This window comes from Chlorocebus sabaeus, chromosome 3 (genome assembly GCF_047675955.1).
Source record: "Chlorocebus sabaeus isolate Y175 chromosome 3, mChlSab1.0.hap1, whole genome shotgun sequence".
Lineage (NCBI taxonomy): Eukaryota > Metazoa > Chordata > Mammalia > Primates > Cercopithecidae > Chlorocebus > Chlorocebus sabaeus.
The window spans coordinates 74,454,130-74,478,113 of record NC_132906.1 but is presented as its reverse complement, the minus strand read 5'-3'; the positions used below and the strand labels follow the sequence as shown (position 1 = coordinate 74,478,113).

General features: G+C 35.6%; 1 protein-coding gene and 1 long non-coding RNA gene across 2 annotated transcripts in view; one reads left to right on the top strand and one right to left on the bottom strand.

The window, feature by feature from the left end:
- The window catches only part of GPC5 (glypican 5), a 1,460,926-nt gene that overhangs the window by 492,887 nt on the left and 944,055 nt on the right, over positions 1 to 23,984 (bottom strand). The gene's annotated exons all lie outside the window — the stretch shown is intronic.
- LOC140711469 (uncharacterized) lies at positions 698 to 13,202 on the top strand. The gene is made up of 3 exons (XR_012092682.1): positions 698 to 931; positions 10,662 to 10,712; positions 12,577 to 13,202. It is a non-coding gene; the product is annotated as an uncharacterized lncRNA (long non-coding RNA).

Here is a 23,984-nt window from a genome sequence, read left to right as displayed (position 1 = left end):
CAGTGATACACATTTCAATTGTTTCTAGACTTTTGCTATTTTGTACAGCACCACTATCAATTTTTTCTCCATTGTCTTCCTATCTTATCTTGCAAACAGGTGTACATGGGCAGGCATTGCTCTTGGATATATACCAAAGATGTCTGGGTTTTCAAGTGCATAAATATTTTAATTTTGTTAAGAAAATAAAACTATTTTCAAAACTGGTTTACTAATGTATACTTCCACCGGTGATATAACAAGACACCATAGATACACGTCTTCTCCAACCCTGTTATTCCAGACTTCATATTCTTGACAATGCGATGGGTGGAAAATGGCATCATATGACTATCTTTATTAGAATCTTCATGATCAATACTGTTAATGCCTATCACATGTTTACTGATCACATGCATTTTTATTTTTGCAAAATATCTACTTATGTCTTTTGGCAGTTTTCCATTGAATTATTGGCACTTTCTTATTCATTTTTAAGAGTTCTTTATGTGTTCTTGACACTAATACTTTGCTGATTGTGTACAATTATCCAAGTTTGTAACCTAGCTTCTTGCTTAGTTTATGGTAGCACTTTAATAATTAATTCTCTTAATATAAGTAAATGCAACATTTCCTGTTATAACCAACCTTTCTATGAATAACATATATTACTTGAATCTAATAGATATTCATTTATATTTTTAGCCATGTTTTTTGACATTTTTACATAAAAATTTTTGGTGTCAATATATGAGTTATTCAATTTTTTTCATACATCTTTCAGGTTCATTTGTGGAATAGCCCTTTCTCTGTCGCACTGATATGGCATGCCAATTTTGTCATATAACGAAGTCCCACGCAAGCATGGTTCTGTTTCTCAGCATTCTGACTGTTTCTGCACCTATGCCACACTGAGTAACCAAAGCTCAAGAGTTGTCATCCGGTTTAACACGTATCTCATCACCTCTCTTCTTCTGAGCATCTTATATATTCTTTGTTCTTTACTCTTCCACAAAAATCTTAAAATCACATTCTTGAGTTTTATAAATAATTACCTTGGAACTTTGATTGTAATAACACTGATCAATTTAGAAAGAATCACTATTTCACACTATTGTCATCTTGCCCATGAACATGATATATCCTAATTGGTTCCTCTAATTCGTATCATTTTCTCTGTATTTTTTACATCATAGATTTATTCTTAGATACTTGATATTCTCTTATACAATTTTAAATTATATCTTATCTTTAATTAAACTTTCTAGTTTGCTGCCTTTGTATAAAAATGCAACTGAAATTTTGATAGTAATTTTTTTACATCTATTTTTATCTACAATCTTGTTAAACACTTGTATTATATCAAATAATTTGTAGGTGAATTCTTTTGTGTATTTTGTGTAAATAACATCAAATGGAAAAATAACTATTTTTTCCTGAATTACAATCCTTATTTTCTTCTTATCTTTATTTTGGTGTTGCCTGAGGTAGGGCCTTAAAAACAATGTTGAACAGAAATATTCATTGTGGACTTCATAACCTTGTTTTTGTCTTTAAACATATTGCTTCCAATATTTTAATGTTAAATATAATTTTATTTCATATTTTTAATAAATATGCATTAAGGAAGTAGAAATCAGTTGCTGATAAATTGTGTTTTTTAAAAAAATTTATCAATTTTACCTAATTTTCAAAAATTATATAGTTGTTACTATTCCCACACTATTACTAAAATCTCTACTTTGTATGTAGTATCTTTTCATTTATACATTTGTTATTGTTTGTCTTTTTCTGATAATCTGAATAGAAAAATGTCTATTTTCTTAGGGTTTTTAAAAATAGTTTAAAATAATATTTAAAATAAGTGATATGTTATTGAAATAGAAAATAAAAACTGATTTAAAAATATTAACCTAGTACAAAAATGTTTTTCATTGTGGATGTTTGTGCAGAAAAGCTTCTGAAGACTTGTAGGCTTGAGAACAGTGGTTGTATAACTTTATATTGAAAGTCTTTTTTGTATACAATTTTCACTTCTGTTATTTTCATCAAAACTTTAAAGTCATTATACCATTGCCTTGTTTCCAGTGTTTGTGTTGAGAAATTTGATATCTATATAATTTTTATTCCTTTATGTGTGGCTTATTTTCTCTCTAAACTTTTTGAATTGTCTTGGTCTTTTAAAAACTATTTTATTGTAAATTGACGATTTATAACATATACTTATGGGGTAAAAAAAGTGATGTGATGATTTATATACACAATGTGTAATAAAATTAAGCTAATTAATACACATCTCAAATACATCAATTGTGTGGTAAGAACATTTGCAATTTACTCTTCGCAATTTTGAAATTACAGTACATTATTTTCAACTATATTCACCATGCTATGCAATAGATCTGAGCAAACAAGAACTTCCTTCTGTCTGAGATTTTGGGCCATTTGACCATAATCTCTCTATTCTCCCCAGCTTCCAATCTCTGTAACTATCTTTGTGCTCTGCTTCTATGAGTTCAGTTGTTTTAGATTCCAAACATAAAGGAGAACATGTATTTCCCTTTCTGTGCCTGCCATATTTTACTTAGCATAATTCATTTATTTCTCTATTGACTAATTGTTCTGGTAAGGACTTTCAATACTATGTTGAATAGGAGTGGTGAAAGTGGACATCCTCGTCTTGTTCCAGAACTTAAAGGAAAGCCTTCCAATTTTTTACCATTGAGTACAGTGTTAGCTGTGGACCTCTCATATATGGCCTTAAATGTGTTAAGGTACAGTCTTTCTACACTAAATCTGTGAGAGTTTTTTATCATGAAAATTGAATTTTGTCAAGTGCTTTTTTTTCTGCGTCTAGTAAGATAATGAGATGGTTTTTGTCTTTCATTCTGTTAATGTGATGTATCACAGTTACTGATTTACTTATGTTGAAGCCTCCTGTGTCTCGGGAGAAATGCCACTTGATCATGATGGATGATCCCTTTAATGTGTTGATAAATTCAGTTTGCTAGAATATAATGGAGGATTTTCATGTCTATGTTCATCAAGGATACTGACCTGTAGTTTTATCTTCTTGTAATGTCCTTGTCTGACTTTGGTATCAGGGAAATGCTGACTTGATAAATGAGTTTAAAAAGAGTCCCTCCTCTTCAATTTTTGGGAAGACTTTGGGAAGACTTTGGGAAGAATTAGTATTAGTTCTTTAAAAAACTGGTAGAATTCAACCATGAGCCATCAGGTCTTGGGTTTTTCTTTGATGGGAAAATTTTTATTACTGATTTAATCTCCTTACTTGTCATTGGCCATTTCAGATTTTTTATTTCTGCACAATTCAATCTTGGTAGGTTGCATACGCCTAGGAATATATTTGTTTCTTCTAGGTTATCCAATTTGTTGCTATATAATTATTTGTAACAGTTGCTTATGATTCTATTATGTGATATCATTTCTAATGTCTCTGTTTTCACCTCTGATTTTGAGTCTTCTTTTTTCTAGTTATTACAGCTAAATGTTTGTTCCTTTTGTTTGTGTTTAAAAAAAATAAAACTGGCTGGGAGCAGTGGCTAACACCTGTAATCCCAACACTTTGGGAGGCCAAGGCGGGCAGATCACCTGAGGGTGGGAGTTGGAGACCAGCCTGACCAACATGGAGAAACTCTGTCTCTACTAAAAATATAAAAAATGAGCCGGCCGTCAGGGCGCACGCCTGTAATCCCAGCTACTGGGGAGGCCGAGGTAGCAGAATTGCTTGAACCTGGGAGGTGGAGGTTGCAGGGAGCCGAGATCATGCCATTGCACTCCAGCCTGGGCAACAAGAGCGAAATTCTGTCTCAAAATAAATAAATAAATAAATAAAATGAAAATTTAAAAAAAGACACTTAGTTTTATTAATCTTTTGTATTGTTTTGGTAGTCTGTGTTTCATTTACTTCGATTCCAATCTTCATTATTTCCTTCCTTCTCCTATCTTTGTATAATTTTTTTCTCTACCTCCTTGACAAATAAGATTAAGTTGTTTGAAATCTGTTTTTCTAGGTAAACATTTATCATTATAAACTTTCCTCTTAGAACTTATTTTGCTGTATTCCATAAGTTTTGGCACTTTGCATTTCCATTTTTGTTTGTCCCAAGTTATTTTTTTAAAATTTTATTGACCCATTAGTTGTTCAGGAACATGTTGTTTAATTTATATGTATTTGTGAATTTTCTGAAGTTTCTCATTGATTTCTAATTTCATAGCATTGTGGGTCAGAAAAGATACTTGATATAATTTCAAATTTCTTGAGAAAATTCAGACTTTTGTCCTAATAGGTGATCTATCCTGGAAAACGTTCTCTGTGTGCTCAAGAATATTGTGTATGCTGTTGCTAATGGATGGAATGTTCTGTATGTGTCTGTTAGGTCCATTTGATCTAATGTGTTTTCTTATTAATTTTCTGTCTGAATAATCAATCCATTGTTAAAAGTCATATATTAAAGTCCCTTACTATTATTGTATGGCAATCTCTTTCTCTTAAGGTCATTTCATATTTGTTTTACATTTTTAGGTGCTCCAATGTTGAGTATATGTGTACTTACTATTGTTACATCCTGTTGATAAATTGACCCCTTTGTCATCATATAATGTTCTTATGTGTCTCCTATTTCAGTTTTTGAGCTTTTTTGTTTTCATTTGTATGGAATATCTTTTTCCACCCCTTCATTTTCAGTCTGTGTGTGTCCTAAAATACAAGGTGAGGCTCTTACAGGCAGCGAATAATTGGGGCTTGTTTATCCTTTCAGTTACTCTTTTTTGGAGGATTTAATGCATTTATATTCAAGGTAATTATTGATAGGCAAGGACTTACTACTACCATTTTGTTAACTGTTTTCTGATTGTTTTGTAGATACTTTGTTTCTGCCTTTTATGCTGTCTTCCTTTATGTATTTTTTTTTATTATTAAGTGGTATGCTTTGACCGTTCCAATTTTTTGTCCTACTAATAATTTTTGCTTTGTGTTTCTCATGAGGTTTACACATATCAATAACCTATTTCAAACTGATAACTTGCATACAACTCCACACTTTTGCTCCTCCCACACACATTTTACATTGTTGAGGTCAGGTCAGAATTTACATCATTTTGTAATGTGTGTCCCTTGACAATTTATTTCAGCTATAGTTTTAATTGTATTTTTTTTTTCCAACTTCTTGAGATAATTCAGACTTTTGTCCTAATAGGTGATCTATACCTAATAGGTAGTCTCACTCTATTGCCCAGGCTGGGGTGCAGTGGCGTGATCTCGGCTTACTGCAGCAAGCTCCGCCTTCCAGGTTCACACCATTCTCCTGCCTCAGTCTCCTGAGTAGCGGGGACTATAGACACCCACCACCATGCCCAGCTAATTTTTTGTGTTTTTAGTAGAGATGGAGTTTCACCGTGTTAGTCAGGATGGTCTCGATCTCCTGACCTCATGATCTCCCTGCCTCGCCTCCCAAAGTGCAGGGATTACAGGCATGAGCTACCGCGCCTGGCCTAATAGTTTTGTCTTTTAATTCTTGTTCCAAGGATAAAGTTACATGTGATCATTACGGTACTTGAGTATTCTGAATATATGACTCTGTTGTACTTCAACCACTGAGTTTTGTACTTTCATATCTATCATTATTAATTTGTGACTTTTTTGTTTCAGCTTAAAGAAGTCCTTTTAGCAATTCTTACAAGACTGGCGTAATGGTTATGACATCCCTTCATTTTGACAAAACGACAAACTTTCAGTTTGAAAATGACAAACTTTCATTTGTCTGGGAAAGTTTGTATTTCCTCCTCATTCCTAAAAGACCAGTTTTCTGATTAAAGTATTTTTGGTTAGAAGCTTGTGTTTCTTTAGCACTTCGAATATGTCATCCCACTCTTTCCTGACCTGCAGTGTTTCTCCTGAGAAATCTGCTGATAGCGACACTTCTTTGTATGTGACGGGTTTCTTATCTTTTGCTGCTCCAGCACTTTTTGTCTTTGATTTTTGGTAGTTTATTACATGTCTTGATTAACTCCTCTTTCAGTTGTATTTGAGTGGAGACTTCTGTGCTTCCTACACCTGGATATTGGCATCTGTTCACAGAATATGGAAGTTTTCTGTTAAGCCCTTATTTATTTAAATATGCTCTATGACCCTTGTTCTCTTTATTCACCTTCTGCAGCTTCTATTGTGTAAAAGATTGGTCTCTTCATGGTGTCCCATAATTCCTGTAGGGTTTTGTTACATTTTTTTCATTCTTTTGTCTTTTAGCTCCTTTGATTGGATAATTGTAAATTTTGTTTTCCAGCTTACTGCTTTTTTCTGCTGCTTAATCACATCTTCTGTTTAATCTTTCTGTTTTTCATTTCAATCATTGTATTCCTCACCTCTAGGATTTCTATTTTTTAAATTTTTTTTTATTTTGTTGTAAAACTCACTTTGTGAGTTGTGTTCCAAATTTTACATGATTTTTTAATCCATATATTCTTATCATTTACTGAACTTCTTTAGGAAGTTTATTTGGAGTTGCCAGTCATTGCAGAGATCTCCATTCCTTTAGGGCCCATTATTGGAGCTTTATTAGTTTCCCTTAGAGTGTAACGATTCCCTAATCCTTCATAATCCTTGCGTGCTTGCATTGTTGTCTGTGCATTTGAGGAGACAGCCTCCTCTTCTGGTCTTTTTAAATGTTACTTGGCAGGAATAGACCCTGGCTATTTAGACTAGCCCATGACTCTGGAAAGGCCGGTTGGTGACAGTCCCAGTCAGGCAGATCTTGTTATATGTTCTCTAATTCATGGGGTCACTGACTTTGCTCTGATGTCAGGCGGGGCTGCTAGCTGAGTTCTGCCATCCAGCAGAATCGCTGGCAAGGTTCTGCTGTTAGGAAGAGCTGCTGGCTAGATAATGCTTTCCCTTCTATTCAGGCTAGGAAGCAGATATATTTCCTGGCGAGGAAATTCTACTGTATGGGATCTGCAGTTGAGCAGGGCTACAGGCTGTGCTCTGAGATTAGTCAGTCACTGCTTGGGACAGGCAGGACCAGAGGCCATGCTCCTTGGAAATACATGACTGAGGACTGCCTCCCACTCAGGTGGAGGCCTGTGGTGAGCTTTTGGCTGAGTGGCCGTTTGATCTCTCACGTCAAGCATGTCTAGCCTCTCTACTTCTCCAAAATGTATGGGGGAGGGAGTGTCCCTGCCTGGGCAGGGTCATTAGGTCATGCTCTGAGGTGAAGCACAGAGATTAGCTATCTAGAGACTCAAAGCAAAATGAACTTCTTACCTTACTTATGAAGGCAATCAGCTCAGTTTTAAAGAGTGGTTATAAAGTCAGCTGGTATCACTGATTGAGCTGTCAAGAACACAAAAATACCAGCAAGATTCTGTAGGCTGGTCACTATGAGCTCTGCCTCCTTTGTTTCTATCTGACCCCAGGCAGTTTATGCCTTTAACCCCACTGTTGCCCATGAGTTGAGACTGAAGTGGGCTTTCTGGGAGGTGTCTCAGAGTGCTAGGGAAGATTGGATGACTCCAGTTTTCTTTTCCCCACTGTGGAAACTGTGTGCCCAGGGAAATCCTCTGTCTGGCATTGTGCTGACTGACTTCAGGGGGGATGAAGGACAGCATCAGAGTGAGATCATTCCTACTCATCTAATTGGTTCTCCTTCAGTTCCACAAATGACGTAGGTGTCTCAAGACAGTTGCCAAGTATGGAGGTTTTCAAAAAGATGTGTGGTCTGTAGATAGTTGCTAGTTATACTTTCTGTGGGTGTTGGGTGGCACGAGGGATTGGGGGCAGTTGGTAGAGATTGCAGCCCGAGACTTCCTATTCTTTCATTTTGCTGATGTCATCTCCATCTCTTTGTCTTTTAAATGCTACTACGATGCGTGGGTTTTTAGTTATTTTTTATCTTTCACGCATTAGAAAGTACACTTTATACTCTATATTTTGAAGTATACTTTATATTACATACATTCAGTCTGCCTTTTATATTTTTAAATGCCAGAACAGTCACTATGATTACTTTTCACATAGTACTTCTTCACAATTTTACTTCTCTTTCTATGATCTTTTGAAATATTTCTTTGGTCTTGGTTTTTGATTTGCTTATTTTGTTATATATATTACTAGGATACTCTGAATTTATTTTCCTGAATGTTTCATGGATAATTGTTCTTGGTAATTCCTCGTGTACTTTAATTTAATATTACCAACATTTTTCTCTTGATATATTATGCTGTTGTGTTTTTATTATGCTAATTTAAAAGTGCTGGTCCATCTGTTCTTAGTTTTGTTTCTGAGGAAATCAGTAATCCAGCATATTGCTTTTCTTTTGAATTCAATGATGTTCTCTTCAAATGTCTCATGATTTTGAACTGTTTACTCATATTCTCATATCATATACTCAGTCAGCTAACATATGAAAAAAGACCAAACTTCAGTCTTTGAGAAGAGAAATGCATTTAGTGGATAGTTGTAATCAAAAGTTTGACTATGGAAAACTTTCTGCCCCACATTGTCGCAAGCTGTTAAGAGAGCCTGATGCTTTCTCCTCTGGTGCGGGCAGGAGGTTCAAAACCACATAAGACCCTGCCTGCAGTTGTGAACCTCACTTTGACCACTCCCCGAAACCACCATAACAATTCCAATCCAGTCTTTTTCCTTTTGTCAGTCATTTTTGGACCAAATTAGGAAGGCTCTCCTGCTCTCCCACAAAGCCTCATTCAGTAATAAGCCTGTTTACATAATTTTGTTGCATGTGCATGTATAGCATCATCAGTCTTCTCATCTGAACCAAATTTTGGGTGAAGGCCTTCTAATTCTGCAGGGTGGCCACTAAACAGTGATAGACGATGATATGGTTTGACTGCGTCCCCGCCCAAATCTCATCTTGACTTGCAGCTCCCATAATCCCTGTATGTCATGGGAGGGACTTGATGGGAGGTAATTGAATCATGGGGGTGGTTACCCCAAATGCTGTTCTCATGATAGTGAGTTCTCAGGAGAGCTGATGGTTTTATAAATATACCCTTTATAAAGGGTTCCCCCCCTTTACTCGGCATTTCTCCTTCCTCCTGCCATGTGAGTAAGGATGTGTTTTCTTTGCCTTCTGCCATGATTATAGGTTTCCCAAGGCTTTCCCAGTCATGTGGAACTGTGAGTCAATTAAACCTCTTTTCCTTATAGATTACCCAGTCTCAGGTATTTCTAGAAACCCTAGAAGGATATTCTTCTTGGATTCTAACCTCCCCGCCCTTCAAATGTTGAGGCTTGAAGCAGGCTGGGAAAACAACTATTAAAAATTATTCCTCAATTATCTATTATCTTAGTTCCCAAAAAAACAGGCTTCCACCATTTGTCCCAAAATAATGAAAGAGAGAAGACAGTAGATTAGATAAGATAGGAATGGATAGTAAGATATGCCCTGAAAACTTTTTGATATGGAAGGAAATCAAATGTTTCAAATTAATTTTATAAACAATATGTTTGAGCAGAATATAAAATCCTGCATTTTATTTATATTAATGATGAAGATTATGCTGATCATTTCAAATGTTGGAACTGTGATTTTGAAACTACTACTGATATTTTATTGAAATGTGGTTAGAGTTAGAAAAAATTACTGAAAATTTAATTTTGTAAAAATTATACTAAGATCTGTCCATCTTAAAAATAGAAGGCATTATTATAAATCAAGATAATTATATTATTGTGTTTCAATACATTTATGATTCATATCTAAATAGCTTAGTTTTGCCTAATTTGTCAAAAGTAGAATTTGAGAACTCACATAATGGAATAAGTAGCTGTAAGAAAAATAAAATAGTAATATACCATAAAGTGATTTCAGTTCCATTTCAGAGGAAGGGAAAATAAAAGGAGCAGTTTAAGGACAAAAATATTAGCACAACTACAAAATCAAACTGAAAGCATTATACAGTTTTTCATAATATAGGGCAATTGAACCTCACTTGCTCTTCCAAATTCTATGACTAACTTGCAATTTCCTGCTCTACTGGCCTCCTGGGATGAAGGCACAGACATATTGATCTAACTGACGGTGAAGTATCACTTTGCAGTAAGTGTCTAAGTGGTGTGGCAACAGTCAGTGCTTTCTGATAGCTACAAAGGAGGACACTACCAGATCTATCTTGTTATTAATAAGATAAATGTTGTTTCTCTGTAAATGCAAAAGAAAACAAATTATTGTTGCAAACTTCACATCTCACTATGGTATAGTTTCATGTATTACCTATTTAAATTATTTTAGTTGAAATGGTAAATATACAAATATCTTACCTTATAGATGGTGAGGCAAAATATAATTTACTGAATAATGTCCTAATAAATGAAAAGGAAGTGCAGTGCTTGGAGATACTTGTACATAAGCATGATAAGATAATATTTATAGATCTAAATAAATACCCTTAAGAGAACTCTGAATCTCTGACCAAAGCTAAAGTAGTACAAAGTGGTTATATGTTTTTGGATTTGTTAGGAATTAGAACATTATCTTAAAAACAATGAGAATTAATGAAATTGTTTTAATCCAGAGGCTGGAATTAAAACACTCATATTTTTCAAAGAATCATTTATGATTGTCTTAGACTATTTGGGCTACTATAACAAAATACCTTAAATCTGGTAATTTAAAAAAATAACAGAAATTTATTTCTCACAGTTCTGGAGGCTGGAAAGTGCAAGACCAAGACATGAACAGATTCATTATCTGGTAAGAGCCTGTTCCTCATAGACGGTAATTTATATGTGTCTTCACATGCAAGAAGAGGTGCACAGGCTTTCTCAGGTCTTTTTGATAAGGACACTAATCTCATTCATGAGGGCACAGGACTCATGACTCAGACACCTCCCAAAGACCCCACACATTCTTAATGCCACTTCTCAAAAGAAGACATCCCATTACTGGGGATATACTCAAAGGATTATAAGTCATGCTGCCATAAAGATACATGCACATGTATGTTTAATCCGGCACTATTCACAATAGTAAAGACTTGGAATCAACCCAAATGTCCATCAGTGACAGACTGGATTAAGAAAATGTGACACATATACACCATGGAATACTATGCAGCCATAAAAAAGGATGAGTTCGTGTCCTTTGTAGGGACATAGATACAGCTGGAAACCACCATTCTCAGCAAACTATCCCAAGAACAGAAAACCAAATACCGCATGTTCTCACTCATAGGTGGGAACTGAACAATGAGATCACTTGGACACAGGAAGGGGAACATCACACACCAGGTCCTATTGTGGGGAGGAGGGAGGGGAGAGGGATAGCATTAGGAGATATACCTAATGTAAATGACGAGTTAATGGGTGCAGCACACCAACATGGCACATGTATACATATGTAACAAACCTGCACATTGTGCACATGTACCCTAGAACTTAAAGTATTATAAAAAAAATTTAAAAAAAAGAGAATGTGGACATACTTTTATTCAAACTTTCCTGAAACTAAAATAAAAATCATGATTTTCATCATGTTGCCAGCAAAGATTGCTCAAAATATATCTATTATTACCAAATTTTTTAATAACGAAGATAGACTGTAGTAAGCAAGTGCAATTTTGAAAACCATGTGTTAAAGATAACTCCTTTGCTGCTTTAGTGCTTTATGAGAAAATAACATTCATTACATAGTATTTTTGATTTTACAACCAACTGGCCTATCTGATGACACTAAATGCTATATAGTACAAAATATAAGGAGGAAAATGGTTTCATTATTTTATGCATAAAAGCCAGATTGGGTTTTTATACCTATGGGGTTTAAAAACCAAATATTTATGCTTTTTTTAAAGCTACAGCAGTGGTTTATTTTATAATCAACACAACCGTTTGTCTGATTTTATACTTTATATCTTAACAGTTTGAAGGTCAGCCCTTTCAAAAATCAAAGAAAAGGCAATTAAAATGACATTGCTTAAAATATTAGGAGAACGTTTCCAAGGAAAAAATTGTTAAAGTACTTGAAAATCCAAGACTATTTTTCATGTTGTAACTATTTTCAAATGTATTTAACATTTAGGTTCAAAGCCAGGAGCAGTGGCACAGCATCTGTTGTTCCAGCTACTTGAGGGGCTGAAGCTGGAAGATCACTTGAGGCCACGAGTTCAACACCAGCCTGGATGACATAGAAAGATTCCCATCTCTTTTTAAATAGGTTCAGTCAGATTTCAGAAACTGGGTGTAGACACTCTAGGAACTGATTGCATTCACTTGCTTAATGTTCATTTTTGGCTTGGATCATGAACATAGTCTTTGAATGAAGGGTTACTTTCTCCAATTCGACCTGTTTTCATCATTGTATACCATTACTGTTTCCTTGAAAATAAACTACATAATTCACATTTTCATACAACTTAACTATGGAAATGTGTAATATGTAACTATTTCCTGATTGTAACATTAATAATCCAGAATTCCATCTCTACTCAAACATCATCAAATACTAAGGCAGTATTAATTTTGGTAAAATATTTAAACATACATCTTAGAGTTTGCTATAAAAAGTAAACACTTAGCTAATTTGCTCATTTTTACATATATATATTTTCTGTTCATAGGTACAGATATACTGCATATTTTTGGCCTCAAAGAAAGGTTTTTGAAAATTTATGTGTGTATTTGCATTTATCATCATAAATACATTTAATTTGTTGTAAAGACATAGCCAGAAAGATAATCAGCTATCTGATAATTATAAGGTGTTGATTAGAAAATAGGTACTTACTTTAAATAGAATTGTTATTAAAATATCTTGCTTTACCTGCCCTTTAATGCCTTTTGAGAATATCATGATCTGCAGAAACATAGATTTATTGAAATTAATTCTAAAATAGCACAGCATTTGCAAGTGGTCTTGGTAATTCTCTAGCTCAGGTATATAAGCTCAGATTTTTGTATATGTTCACTGAACATTTTTCGGTGTGTATGAGATCAAAGATCCTTAATCATACTCCAAATTGCACACTGCTAGCTAATTGGGTAGTTATAATACCATTTAGTTCATTTCTTAATGGAAAGTTGGAATAAACATAGCAGAAGTATAGTTAATGTTTTAAAGGATGATTCTCTGCATATATTTCTCAATTTTGATGAGATAAGATGAGCCCGTCTTATCCAAAGACTTAATGGCTTCTTAAAGATATCCTTGATTACTCAAATACACAAGGCATTCTTATTGGAAATCTTACTGAAGTAAATATGTATAACTGGAAAATGAGTCCCCAAAATTAACACATCACAACATAATAAAACATTTTGCCCTGAGGACAGTCTTTATTACCAGCAAGACAAGCATGAAGAAATACTGGAAAAAGAGAATGCTGTAGTCAAATATCATAATGTATATATTATATATAATACATAATATAAATACATATGATACACACATACAATATATGTATGTACTAGATTCACCTCTATGATCTGTTCTTTGACTAGAAATATTTTGAGATGATCTAGCTATAAGCTATCATAAGCTGTCAAGCCATCACTTAATACTAACTTTTTTAAGCAGTTTTAGGTTACAGCAAAAATTGAGAGGAAGGTACAGAGATTTCCCACATACCTCCTACCTTCACACATGTGTAGCCTCCCCCATTATCAACATCACACACTAAGTGCTACTTTTGTTTTAATTGATGAATCTGTATTGACATACATAATCGTGCAAAATCTAGAGTTTACATTAGGGTTCACTGTTGATATTGTACATTCTTTGGGTCTGGACAAATGTATAACAACATGTACCCACAATTAGGGTACTATGGAAAATGATTTCAGTTCCCTATAAATCATCTGTGCTCTATCTTTCATCCCTCCTGCTCCCCAACCTCTGGCAACCACTGATTGTTTGTTACTGTCACAATTCTGCCCTTCGCAGAATGTCATATTGTGAGAATCACATGGTATGTAACCTTTTAAGATTGGCTTCTTTTAATAATATACATGTAATGTTCTTTCCATGGGTTGACAGCTTATTTCCCTTCAGTGCTAAGTAATATTCCATTGTAGGATGTACTGCAGTTTATGCATTTACCTACTGAAGGGCAACCTGGTTGCTTCCAGGTTTTGCCAATCGTGAATAAAGCTGCTGTAAATATCCATGTGCCAATTTTCACGTGAATTCATTTGGGTACTGTGACTGCTGGAACATATGGTAAGAGCATATTTAATTTTGTAAGAAACTGCCAAACTGTCCTCCAGAGTACCATTTTGCATTCCCAGCAACTACTATTGATAGTTCCTGTGGCTCCACATCCTTGCCAGCATTTGGTGTTTTGAATTCTGACTATTCTAATAAGTATATAGTGGTATTTTATGGTTGTTTTAATTTGCATTTGCCTGATGATCTAAAATGTGCAGCATATTTCATATGCTTATCTTTCGTGAGGTGTCCTTTGAGGTCTTTGTCTGATTTTTTTCATCAGGTTGCATGTTTTCTTATTGCTGAATTTTATGTATTTTTGTATTTTGGGATAACAATCCTTCATCTGTCGTATCTTTTGCAATTATTTTCTACCAGTTTATAGATTCACCTCTCATTCTCTTGTCATATTCTTTCACAGAGCAGAAGTTTTTAATTTTAATGAAGTCCAACTTACCTCAGTTATTGCTATCATATATTTTGCCTTTGGTGGTATATCTAAAAAGCCTTTTCCATAACCAAGTTCAGGTAGAATTTTACCTAAGTTATCTTCTAAGAGTTTATACTTTTGTGTTTTACATTTAGGTCTATGGTCTATTTTGAGCTAATTTTTGTGAAGGGTGTGAAGTCTGTGTCTAGATTTTCTTTGTAAAATTTTGCATGTAAATCCAGTTGTTCCAGCATCATTTCTTGAAAAGACTATTTTGCTCCATTGCATTTCCTTTGTTCCTTTGTCAAAATCAGTTGACTATATTCATGTAGGTCTATTTCTAGGCTCTGTATTCTGTTCCACTAATCCATTTGTCTATTATTCTTTCATCAGTACCACACTGTCTTAATTACTGTGCTTGATAATGTGTCTTGAAATCTGGTATTATCAGTCTCCAACTTTGCTCTCTTTCAATATTCTCTCCTTTGTAATTCTTCAATATGGCTACCATGTACCTTTTGCCTCTCCATATAAACATTAGAATCATCCTGACAATATAAAATAAGTTGCTGGGAGTGTAACTGGAATTGCACTGAATCGATAAAGCTGTGAAGAACGAACATCTTGACACTACTGGGTCTTCCTATTTATGAACATAGACTATCTCTCCATTTGTGTAGTTCTTCTTTGATTTATCATAGTTTGTTTTCCTCAGATAGACCTTGAAGATATTTTGTTCAATTTGTACCTATTTTTTTTTTTTTTTGGAGGGGTGGGGGGCAGTGCTAACATAAATGATATTGTATTTTTTATTTAAAATTACATTTGTTTGCCAGAGCTATATAGGAAGGTGATATGGTTTAGCTGTGTCCCCACCCAAATCTCATCTTGAATTAGAGCTCCAAAAATACCCCTGTGCCATGGGAAGGACCCAGTGGGAGACAACTGAATCAGGAGGGTAGGTTTTTCCCATGCTGTTCTCATGATAGTGAATAAGTCTCATGAGATCTGATGATTTTATAAAGGGCAATTCCGCTACACACGCTTTCTTGTACATGCTGGAAGATCACTTGAGGCCAGGAGTTCAAGACCAGCCTGGGTGACATGGAGAGATTCCCATCTCTTTTTTAAAAATTAGGTTCAGTCAGATTTCAGGAATCAGGAATAGATACTGTAGGTTTTGATTGCATTCACTTGCTTAGTGTTCATTTTTGTCTTGGATTATGAACATAGTCTTTGAATGAAGGGCTACTTTTCCCAATTTCACCTGTTTTCGTCATTATATACCATTATAGTTTCCTTGAAAATAAACTACATAATTACCATTTTCATATAACTTTACTATGGAAATGTGTAATATGTAACTATTTCCTGATTGTGACCTTAATTAGTAATCCAAAATTCTATCTCTACTCATACAACATCAAATACTAGATAATATTAATTTTGTTAAAGTGTTTAAAGATACATCTTAGTTTGCTACAAAACATAAACACTTAGCTAACATGCTAATTCTCATATGTTTTTGCTCATATGTACAAAAACCATGCATATTTTTGGCTTCAAATAAAAAATGTTTTTACAACTTATGTGTGTGTGCATTTAGCATCATAAATATATTTGATTCCCTATAAAGACACAGCCAGAAAAATAATCAGCTACCTGATAATTATAAGTTACTGATTAGAAAATATGTATTTCCTTTAAATAAAATTGTTATATTAAAATACCTTGCTTTACCTGCCCTTCAATGCCTTCTGAGAATGTGCGGCCTGCAGAAACATGGATTTATTGAAACTAATTCTAAAATAGCACTTTGCAGTGGCTTTGGTAATTCTCTAGCTCAGATGTAAACTCAGATTTCTATATACATCCAGTGAACATTTTTCAGTGTGTATAAGATTAAAGATACTTAACCATACTCCAAATTGCCCACTGCTAGCTGGAACTACTACACTGCAAAGGAGTAACAGGAAGAGGTTGGAATAGTTTGGAGGGCTCAGAAGAAGACAGGAAAGTGTAGGAAAGTTCAGAACTTCATAGAGACTTGGCAGGCTCAGAAGACACGAACAGGTTGGAAAGTTTGGAACTTCCTAGAGACTTGTTGAATGACTTTACCAAAATGCTGAGAGTTATATGGACAATAAAGTCCAGGCTAAGGTGGTCTCAGATGGAGATGAGAACTTGTTAGGAACTGGAGTAAAGTTCTCTCTTGCTATGCAAAGAGACTGGCAGCATTTTGACCCTGCCCTAAAGATCTGTAGAACTTTGAACTTGAGAGAGATGATTTAGGGTATCTGATGGATGAAATTTCTAAACAGAAAAGCATTCCAGAGGAAGCAGAGCATAAAAGTTTGAAAAATCTGTACCCTGACAAAGCAGTAGAAAAGAAAAACCCATTCTCTGGGGAGAAATTCAAGCAAGCTGTAGAAATTTGCATAGGTAATGAGGAACAGAATGTTAATCACTAATACAATGGAGAAAATGTCTGCAGGGCATGTCAGAGGCCTTCATAGAAGCCCCTTCCATCACAGTCCCAGGAGAGGAAAAATGGTTTCTTGGACCAGGACCAGGGACCCCTGCTGTATTCAGCCTTGGGACTCAGTGCCCTGTGCCTCAGGCACTCCAGCTGTGGCTAAAAGGGACCAACATACCGCTTGGGCCATGGCTTCAAAGGGTTCAAGTCCCAAGCCTTGGCAGTTTCCATGTGGTGTGGGTCCTGCAGGTACACAGATTACAACATTTGAGGTTTGGGAACTTCCACGTAGATTTCAGAGGACGTATGAAAACGCCTGGATGTCTAGGGCAAGGTGTGTTACAGGGGTGGAACTCTCATGGAGAACCTCTGCTATGGCAATGCAGAAGGGAAATGTGGGGTTGGAGTGCCCCCTCAACCCACAGAGTCCCCACTGGGGCACTGCCTACTGGAGGTGTGAGAAGAGGGCCACCATCCTCCAGACCTCAGAATGGTAGTTCCACTGACAGCTTGCACCATGCACCTGGAAAAGCCTCAGACACTCAGAGCCAGCCTGTGAAACCAGTCAGAACAGAAGCACTATACCCTGCAAAACCACAGAGGCAGACCTTCCCAAGGCCGTGGGAACTCACCTTTCGCATCAGGGTGACCTGGATGTGAGACATGGAGTCAAATGAGGTCATTTTGGAACTTTAAGGTTTAATGACTGCCCTATTGGATTTTGGACTTACATGGGGCCTATGGCTCCTTTGTTTTGTCCAATTTCTCCCATTTAGAATAGGTGTATTTACCCAATGCCTGTACCCCCATTGTATCTAGGAAGGAACTAACTAGCTTTTGATTTTACAGGTTCGCAGGAGGAAAGGACTTGCCTTGTCTCAGATGTGGCTTTGGACTTGGACTTTTGAGTTAATGCTGGAATGAGTTAAGTCTCTGAGGGACTGTTGGAAGGGCATGACTGTGTTTCTGTGCTTTGAATTGTAAGGACATGATATTTGGGAGCAGCCAGGGACAGAATAATATAGTTTGGCTGTGTCCCAGCCAAATCTCATCTTAAATTGTAGTTCCCTTAATCCCCATGTGTCATAGGAGGGACCTAGTGGAGGTAATTGAATCACAGGGGTGGGTTTTTCTCATGCTATTCTTGTAATAATGAATAAGTCTCATGAGACTTGGTGGTTTTATAAAGGGGCAGTCTCCCTGAATATGCTGTCTTGCCTGCTGCCATGTAAGACATGTCTTTGCTCCTCCTTCACCTTCCACCATGATTGAGAGGCCTCCCCAGCCATGTGGAAATGAGTCCATTAAACCTCTTTTTCCTTATAAATTACTCAGTCTCAGGTATTTCTTCATAGCAGTATGTAAATGAACTAATACAGAAGGCAATTGACTATGTATATTCCTACAACCTTGCTATGATCAATTAGTTCCAGGGGTTTTGTCAGTTCTTTCAGATACTTTACATAGACAATCATGTCATCTGAGAATGAAGACAATTTCTACCTTTTCTATATGTATATATTTTATTTCCTTTTCTTGTCATATCATTTGCTAAGAAAAGGAAATATAATATACGCACATTGAGAAGGAAGTATTATGTTTAAAAGTAGTATTTCTTCCAGTATGATGCTTAAACATAATGTTCTCCATTTCTGTTTCAATATTTTTGACCCATAGCTTTTTTTTTTATTATTTTTTTTTATTTTTTTTTTGCTTAGGATTTCTATCTCTGTTTAAATTGCCCATCTGTCCTTTCATGTTATCTACTTTATTTATCCATTAAGAACCCCTGGCATATTAATCATATTTGTTTAAATTCCCAGTCTGAAAATTCCAATATCCCTGTCATGACTGCTTGCTCTGCCTCTTCAAATTGTGGGTTTGTTTCTTTTTTGCCTTTTGGTATGCCTTGCAATTCTTTCTTGATAACTGGACATGATGTAGACAGCAGCATGTGGCAGTAAAAGGACTGCTGTAAAAGTTCTTTAATAATGTGGTAGTAGGGTGTCAGGGACAGGAAGCATTCTACAGTCCTGTGATTCAGTCTCAGTCTTTTATTAAGCCTACGCCTGTGGACTGTGAACTTCAAAAGTGCTTCTCAGCACCACCACCTCATAAATAGAAAACGAAAGCTAGAGTAGGCCGAAGGTGGGTATTTTCCTCCTCCTTTGTGGATGGTTAGAGTGGGCTGAGATTCTGTATTTCCCTCCCTCCATGTAAGAGGATATAAGTGACTGAAATTGGGCATTTCTCCTCCCCTAGGTTCTGATAAATCCCCAAGAGGATAAGCTCTGATTAAAGAGTTTCTCCTGAGTGCAAACCTTTCTAAGAAGAGAATGCTCTGGCATATTCTAAGGAGATTTCTTTTCCTATCCCCACACCAGAACGATGAAGCGACTTTTCTCTGATATTGACTGAGAGAAGTGGGTCGAGTTCCTGGAGGTAAATCTCACAAAAGTGTGAGCTCCATTTTGTGGGTTCCCCTGGAGTTTTTAATTCTTAAACTTGTCCACTTTGTGCCCCCAGCAATTCAACTATATTTCAGGTTTACAACCCCAGTCCTCATTCCTGCCAAGGTTTTCACTGGTGAGACTCTGCTCTGGTAACCTGTGACTCAATGTATTCACTTGTCTGTCTCTTCAATCTCCAAAACAGTGAAGACAACTGTTTTCCATCACCTCTTTTATTGATTTAATAAAAGTTGACTTATCAGTCACTCCACTTTTTGCTGTTGTTAGAACAGAGTTGTGACTTATAAGTGGAACTGGAAACCAGAAGTCTCAGCACTTTTAATTTAATGGATGTTCTAGGAAAAGAAAGTATCCACTTTCTTGTCCTCCCCTTTTCATTAAGGCAGAACCTATATAAGCAATCAAATTCAGTGTAACAGGGTGATTGTGAATACCTATTTTATTGGACAATAGTCTTTTTCTATTTTTTTCTAATTTGTAATTCATTTCCAAATTATATTGAAATATTTGTAAGTGGTTGAAAATTATGTTCATTTATTTGTTATCTATATTAACAGCATTAATAATCATTAGCATATGTTGATTGCTTATTGTACACTATGCTATTATTTCTCACAATATTTCTATTGAGTACTTGTTCCCATAACTCTAGTTTTATAATTGTGAAAACTAAGGATTGAGGCAACCACATAAGTGAATTGTCATAGGCTATATTAGTATCAAATGATGAAACTAGGATGGGGTAAGATCCCTATAACTTTAAATCCCATGCAATTAACATAATTTTCTGTCAATCATCTTTACTCCTCACTGCTAGAAGCCACTTGTAGGTAAAAAACAGAGAACAGAAAAACATTACAGAAGCTTTCAAACCAATATCCTCAGTTTGTTTATTCTAGTCCCATTAAGAAGTACTATATTGCAGAAGGTACAAGCAACATTCAAATATATCCTGCCTAACCTAGGAAGTTCAGTTTAACATTATGTATTCAACCAAAACTTGTAGAAAATATGTTATTAAAAAATCTGAAGGATTTCAAAGTTATTATCACAAAAGAAATAATTTGAGAATGTTTGGGGTGGGGGAGACTGACGTTAGCAATGAACTGTTTGGAAAATATTTTAAAGATTTTTATTGCTATAAAATGGGAATACAGAGTTTATACACTGAATTGCTTCTGCATTGTTGAAAACTGTAATTACTCCTTACTTTGCTTAGTAACTGACATTTTATCCAGTGCTCCATCTTTTTATTTTTTGTTATTGAATTAATAATAATAACCCCCATCTCAGTGCATCATGGTAAGCATGTAAAATACTCATCTCTAATACAAGTTAGAACAGTCTGGCAAAGATCTGCCACAGCGGCTTAAATCAGACTGCTTTTTTTGTTGGGAGAAAGTTTGGCTGTGCTGATATAAAATATGAAATGAAGTAAAATGGATATTCAGCACTGCATTCAGACAAAAAAAAACTTATATATATTATTAACCATTTTTGAGAAAAATTTAATCTCAGGTTGGGTAAATATTTATACCTGGCGTAATGAAGTGCAACTAGGAGGGATTTTAAAATCTTACCAGTTGTTAACACAGCCAGTGTTTATATTGTGCTTATATTTGAAATAAATATCTCAGTCACTGTTACTTTGCTTTATAATTAATATTATCATGAATACAAAAACTGAGAAAACTATTTATTTTTCAATTTAGTCTTCTCTTTTGTGAAACTTCAAATTTCGGCATTCATCAACTTCTCATTATGTGACAAAGGATCCAGAGACAAAGAGAAGATCCAGATGAGAGGAAATAGCTTAAACCCGCAGACGTTATTCATTTAGAGAAGATAGAAACTGGAAGCATGTTGTAATAATTGTGCTTTAAAATATATTTTACTTTGTTTTCTGCTTCACTAAACTTAGGATACAGTCATATGCATTAAACGATTGAGGGGAAAAAAAACAGAAAAACTGGATCACTGAAGAAATTATTCACTCAGACTTCACTCAAGACTGAGCAGAGATAATACACAGGTAATTACAGATTCAGCATGTACAGATCCTTATTAAAGTATTTTTAAAAATCTTTTTAGACCTTTTCTTGTTAAATTGCCTAAGATGAATTTGAAATGATGGGATCAGTAAAAATTAATTATAATTTAAGTGACCCTGAGCTATAAAATATGAAAATAACTGCCTGGTATTTTTGTTTAGAATCAATCAAGTTTGAAAAATAAAAAGGATGGCAGGCTATTGTTCTGAAAGCAGAAGAACGGGAAAGAGCAAGCCACTGTGGAATGTCCTGGAGTGTGCTGGTCAGCCATTGTTGACTTCGGCTCCACCATGGCCCACACCTGAGTTAGGTGCTTTGTGTTCTGCAAGAGGTGGCCTGGGTCACCTTCTTCCTAAAAAAGTATGTTATTTCTAGCTTCAGCGTCCTGTCTGGTAAAATTGACAACTCTTAATTAATTACTCTTAAATAAAAGTACTTACTTAATTACTCTTAAATAAAAGTAATACATAAACACGTTTTTAATAACGTCCAACATTTCAGAGGCAGTTTAAATGACAAATTCTCTTAACAAATTTCCAATTCCTGATTCTACTCTTGCCAGGCCAGGGAAACAATGCTAAGAATATTTTTATATATTTCTGCAATTTCCATACAATGAACCTACATACATTACCTGCTTAATGTATGTAATCCTATGTAATATGTAAGGATTACAACATACTTGGAAATTGCTTGTTAGATGGATGAATTAAAGAAATAGTAAATGAAGGCCCAACCTGCTGCAAGAAATTGTTTCACCTCTAAGATATGACCAGAGATGTTATTATTGCTACTTCAGAATAACTGAGGTTAGGGGACTTTGGAGGATAACTAAACAAAGGTAATAACAGAACTCTACCACTGGCAGCCTCCTTTAACAAATGAAGAGAAGGAATTTGGGGATTAGAATTGGAGCAGTCCTACAACTTCCCTCCAGGCTAGAATTTGAGCCTTCTCAGTTTACCCACCTATTGCTAAACATATTCTGTTTTCTCCAAATGGTGATTGATGTTATTCCTGGGCTCTTAAGTATTCAATCAGCTTTCCAACAACTCCATTAGTTCTCCATCTGACTAATTAGGAAAAGTTGGCTTGGGGCATGAATATGCATTTTTTTTAAAAGCTTTGTTTGTATAATTTAAGAGTCATAATGTGTTTTCCTTCATAGAAGGAAAAGTGAAAAACATCAAAGCCTCTTCTAACTCAAGAACAATCATAGAGAGCACAATTTGTTTTTCCAGTTGAAGTAAAGCACCCTCCTTGGGAGATCTTCACTCTTCACATCCTCATTTGATTACAGCTTGGTAAGCCAGAAGACTGTGGCTGCCCTATGATGTTTTCTTGGCCAGTGTTAACAGACTCCTATCACTATAGTTTTCTTGCCATGGAAAAACTCCATGTTTTTACTTAAATAAACTCCTCAAATTAAAGTGAATGAATAAACACAGAGGGAAGAACGGCAGTTCCCCTCTAACTTTTATACTATTTGAATTTTGTCTTATGGTGGCATCAGAAACTAATAAGAGGATACTGAGATAACCAAAGTAGTCCCTTGATAGGTGTTTGGAGGGGACATAGTTTGGATGTTTGTCCCCTCCAAATCTCATGTTGAAATGTGGTTCTTAATGTTGGAAGTGGGGCCTGGTGGCAGGTGACTGGATCATGGCAGCAGATCCCTTATGAGAGCTTGGCACCATCGCCTTGGTGATAAGTGAGTTCTCGCTCCATTAGACCATGTGAGATCTGTTTGTCTGTAAGTCTGGAACCTCCATCCTCTCTCTCTCTTGTTCCTGCTCGTGCCACATGATGTACCTGCTCTAGCTTCATCTTCCGCCATGAGTAAAAGCTGCTTGAAGCCTCCCCGGAAGCTGAACAGGTGGGGATGCCATGCTTCCTGTACAGCCTGCAGAACCATGAGCCAATTAAGCCTGCCTTCTTTAACAATTACCCAGCCTCAGCTATTTCTTTATAGAGATACAAAAATGAACAGGAGGAATGTTATAAGAAGGATGATTATAACTGCTTGACTCCTCTAGAATACTGCACTCACTTAACTTCTGAGTCCCTTCGCTCTCAGAAATTTAAGGTCATAAGCCCTGACATGGTTTGTGGCATAAGCCAGTAGTGGGTGAACCTAGAAGAGAGCTAATCAGGAGTTGCTTGGCAGCTGAGCAAATAAATTCAAGGAGGAGGAAATGAAAAGCAACATCTGGTGGGGGAAAAGCACCATGCCACTGTTTCAGAAGTCCTAAGTAGAGAGTCAGTTATGGATTAAAAACAATAACAATGAAAATAACTAGCTCCAAAGCATATATATATATATATATAGACAATACCACAAGGACCAGAAAATTTGAAATAGGTACAGGCGCAGAACCTAAAGTAACACCTGAA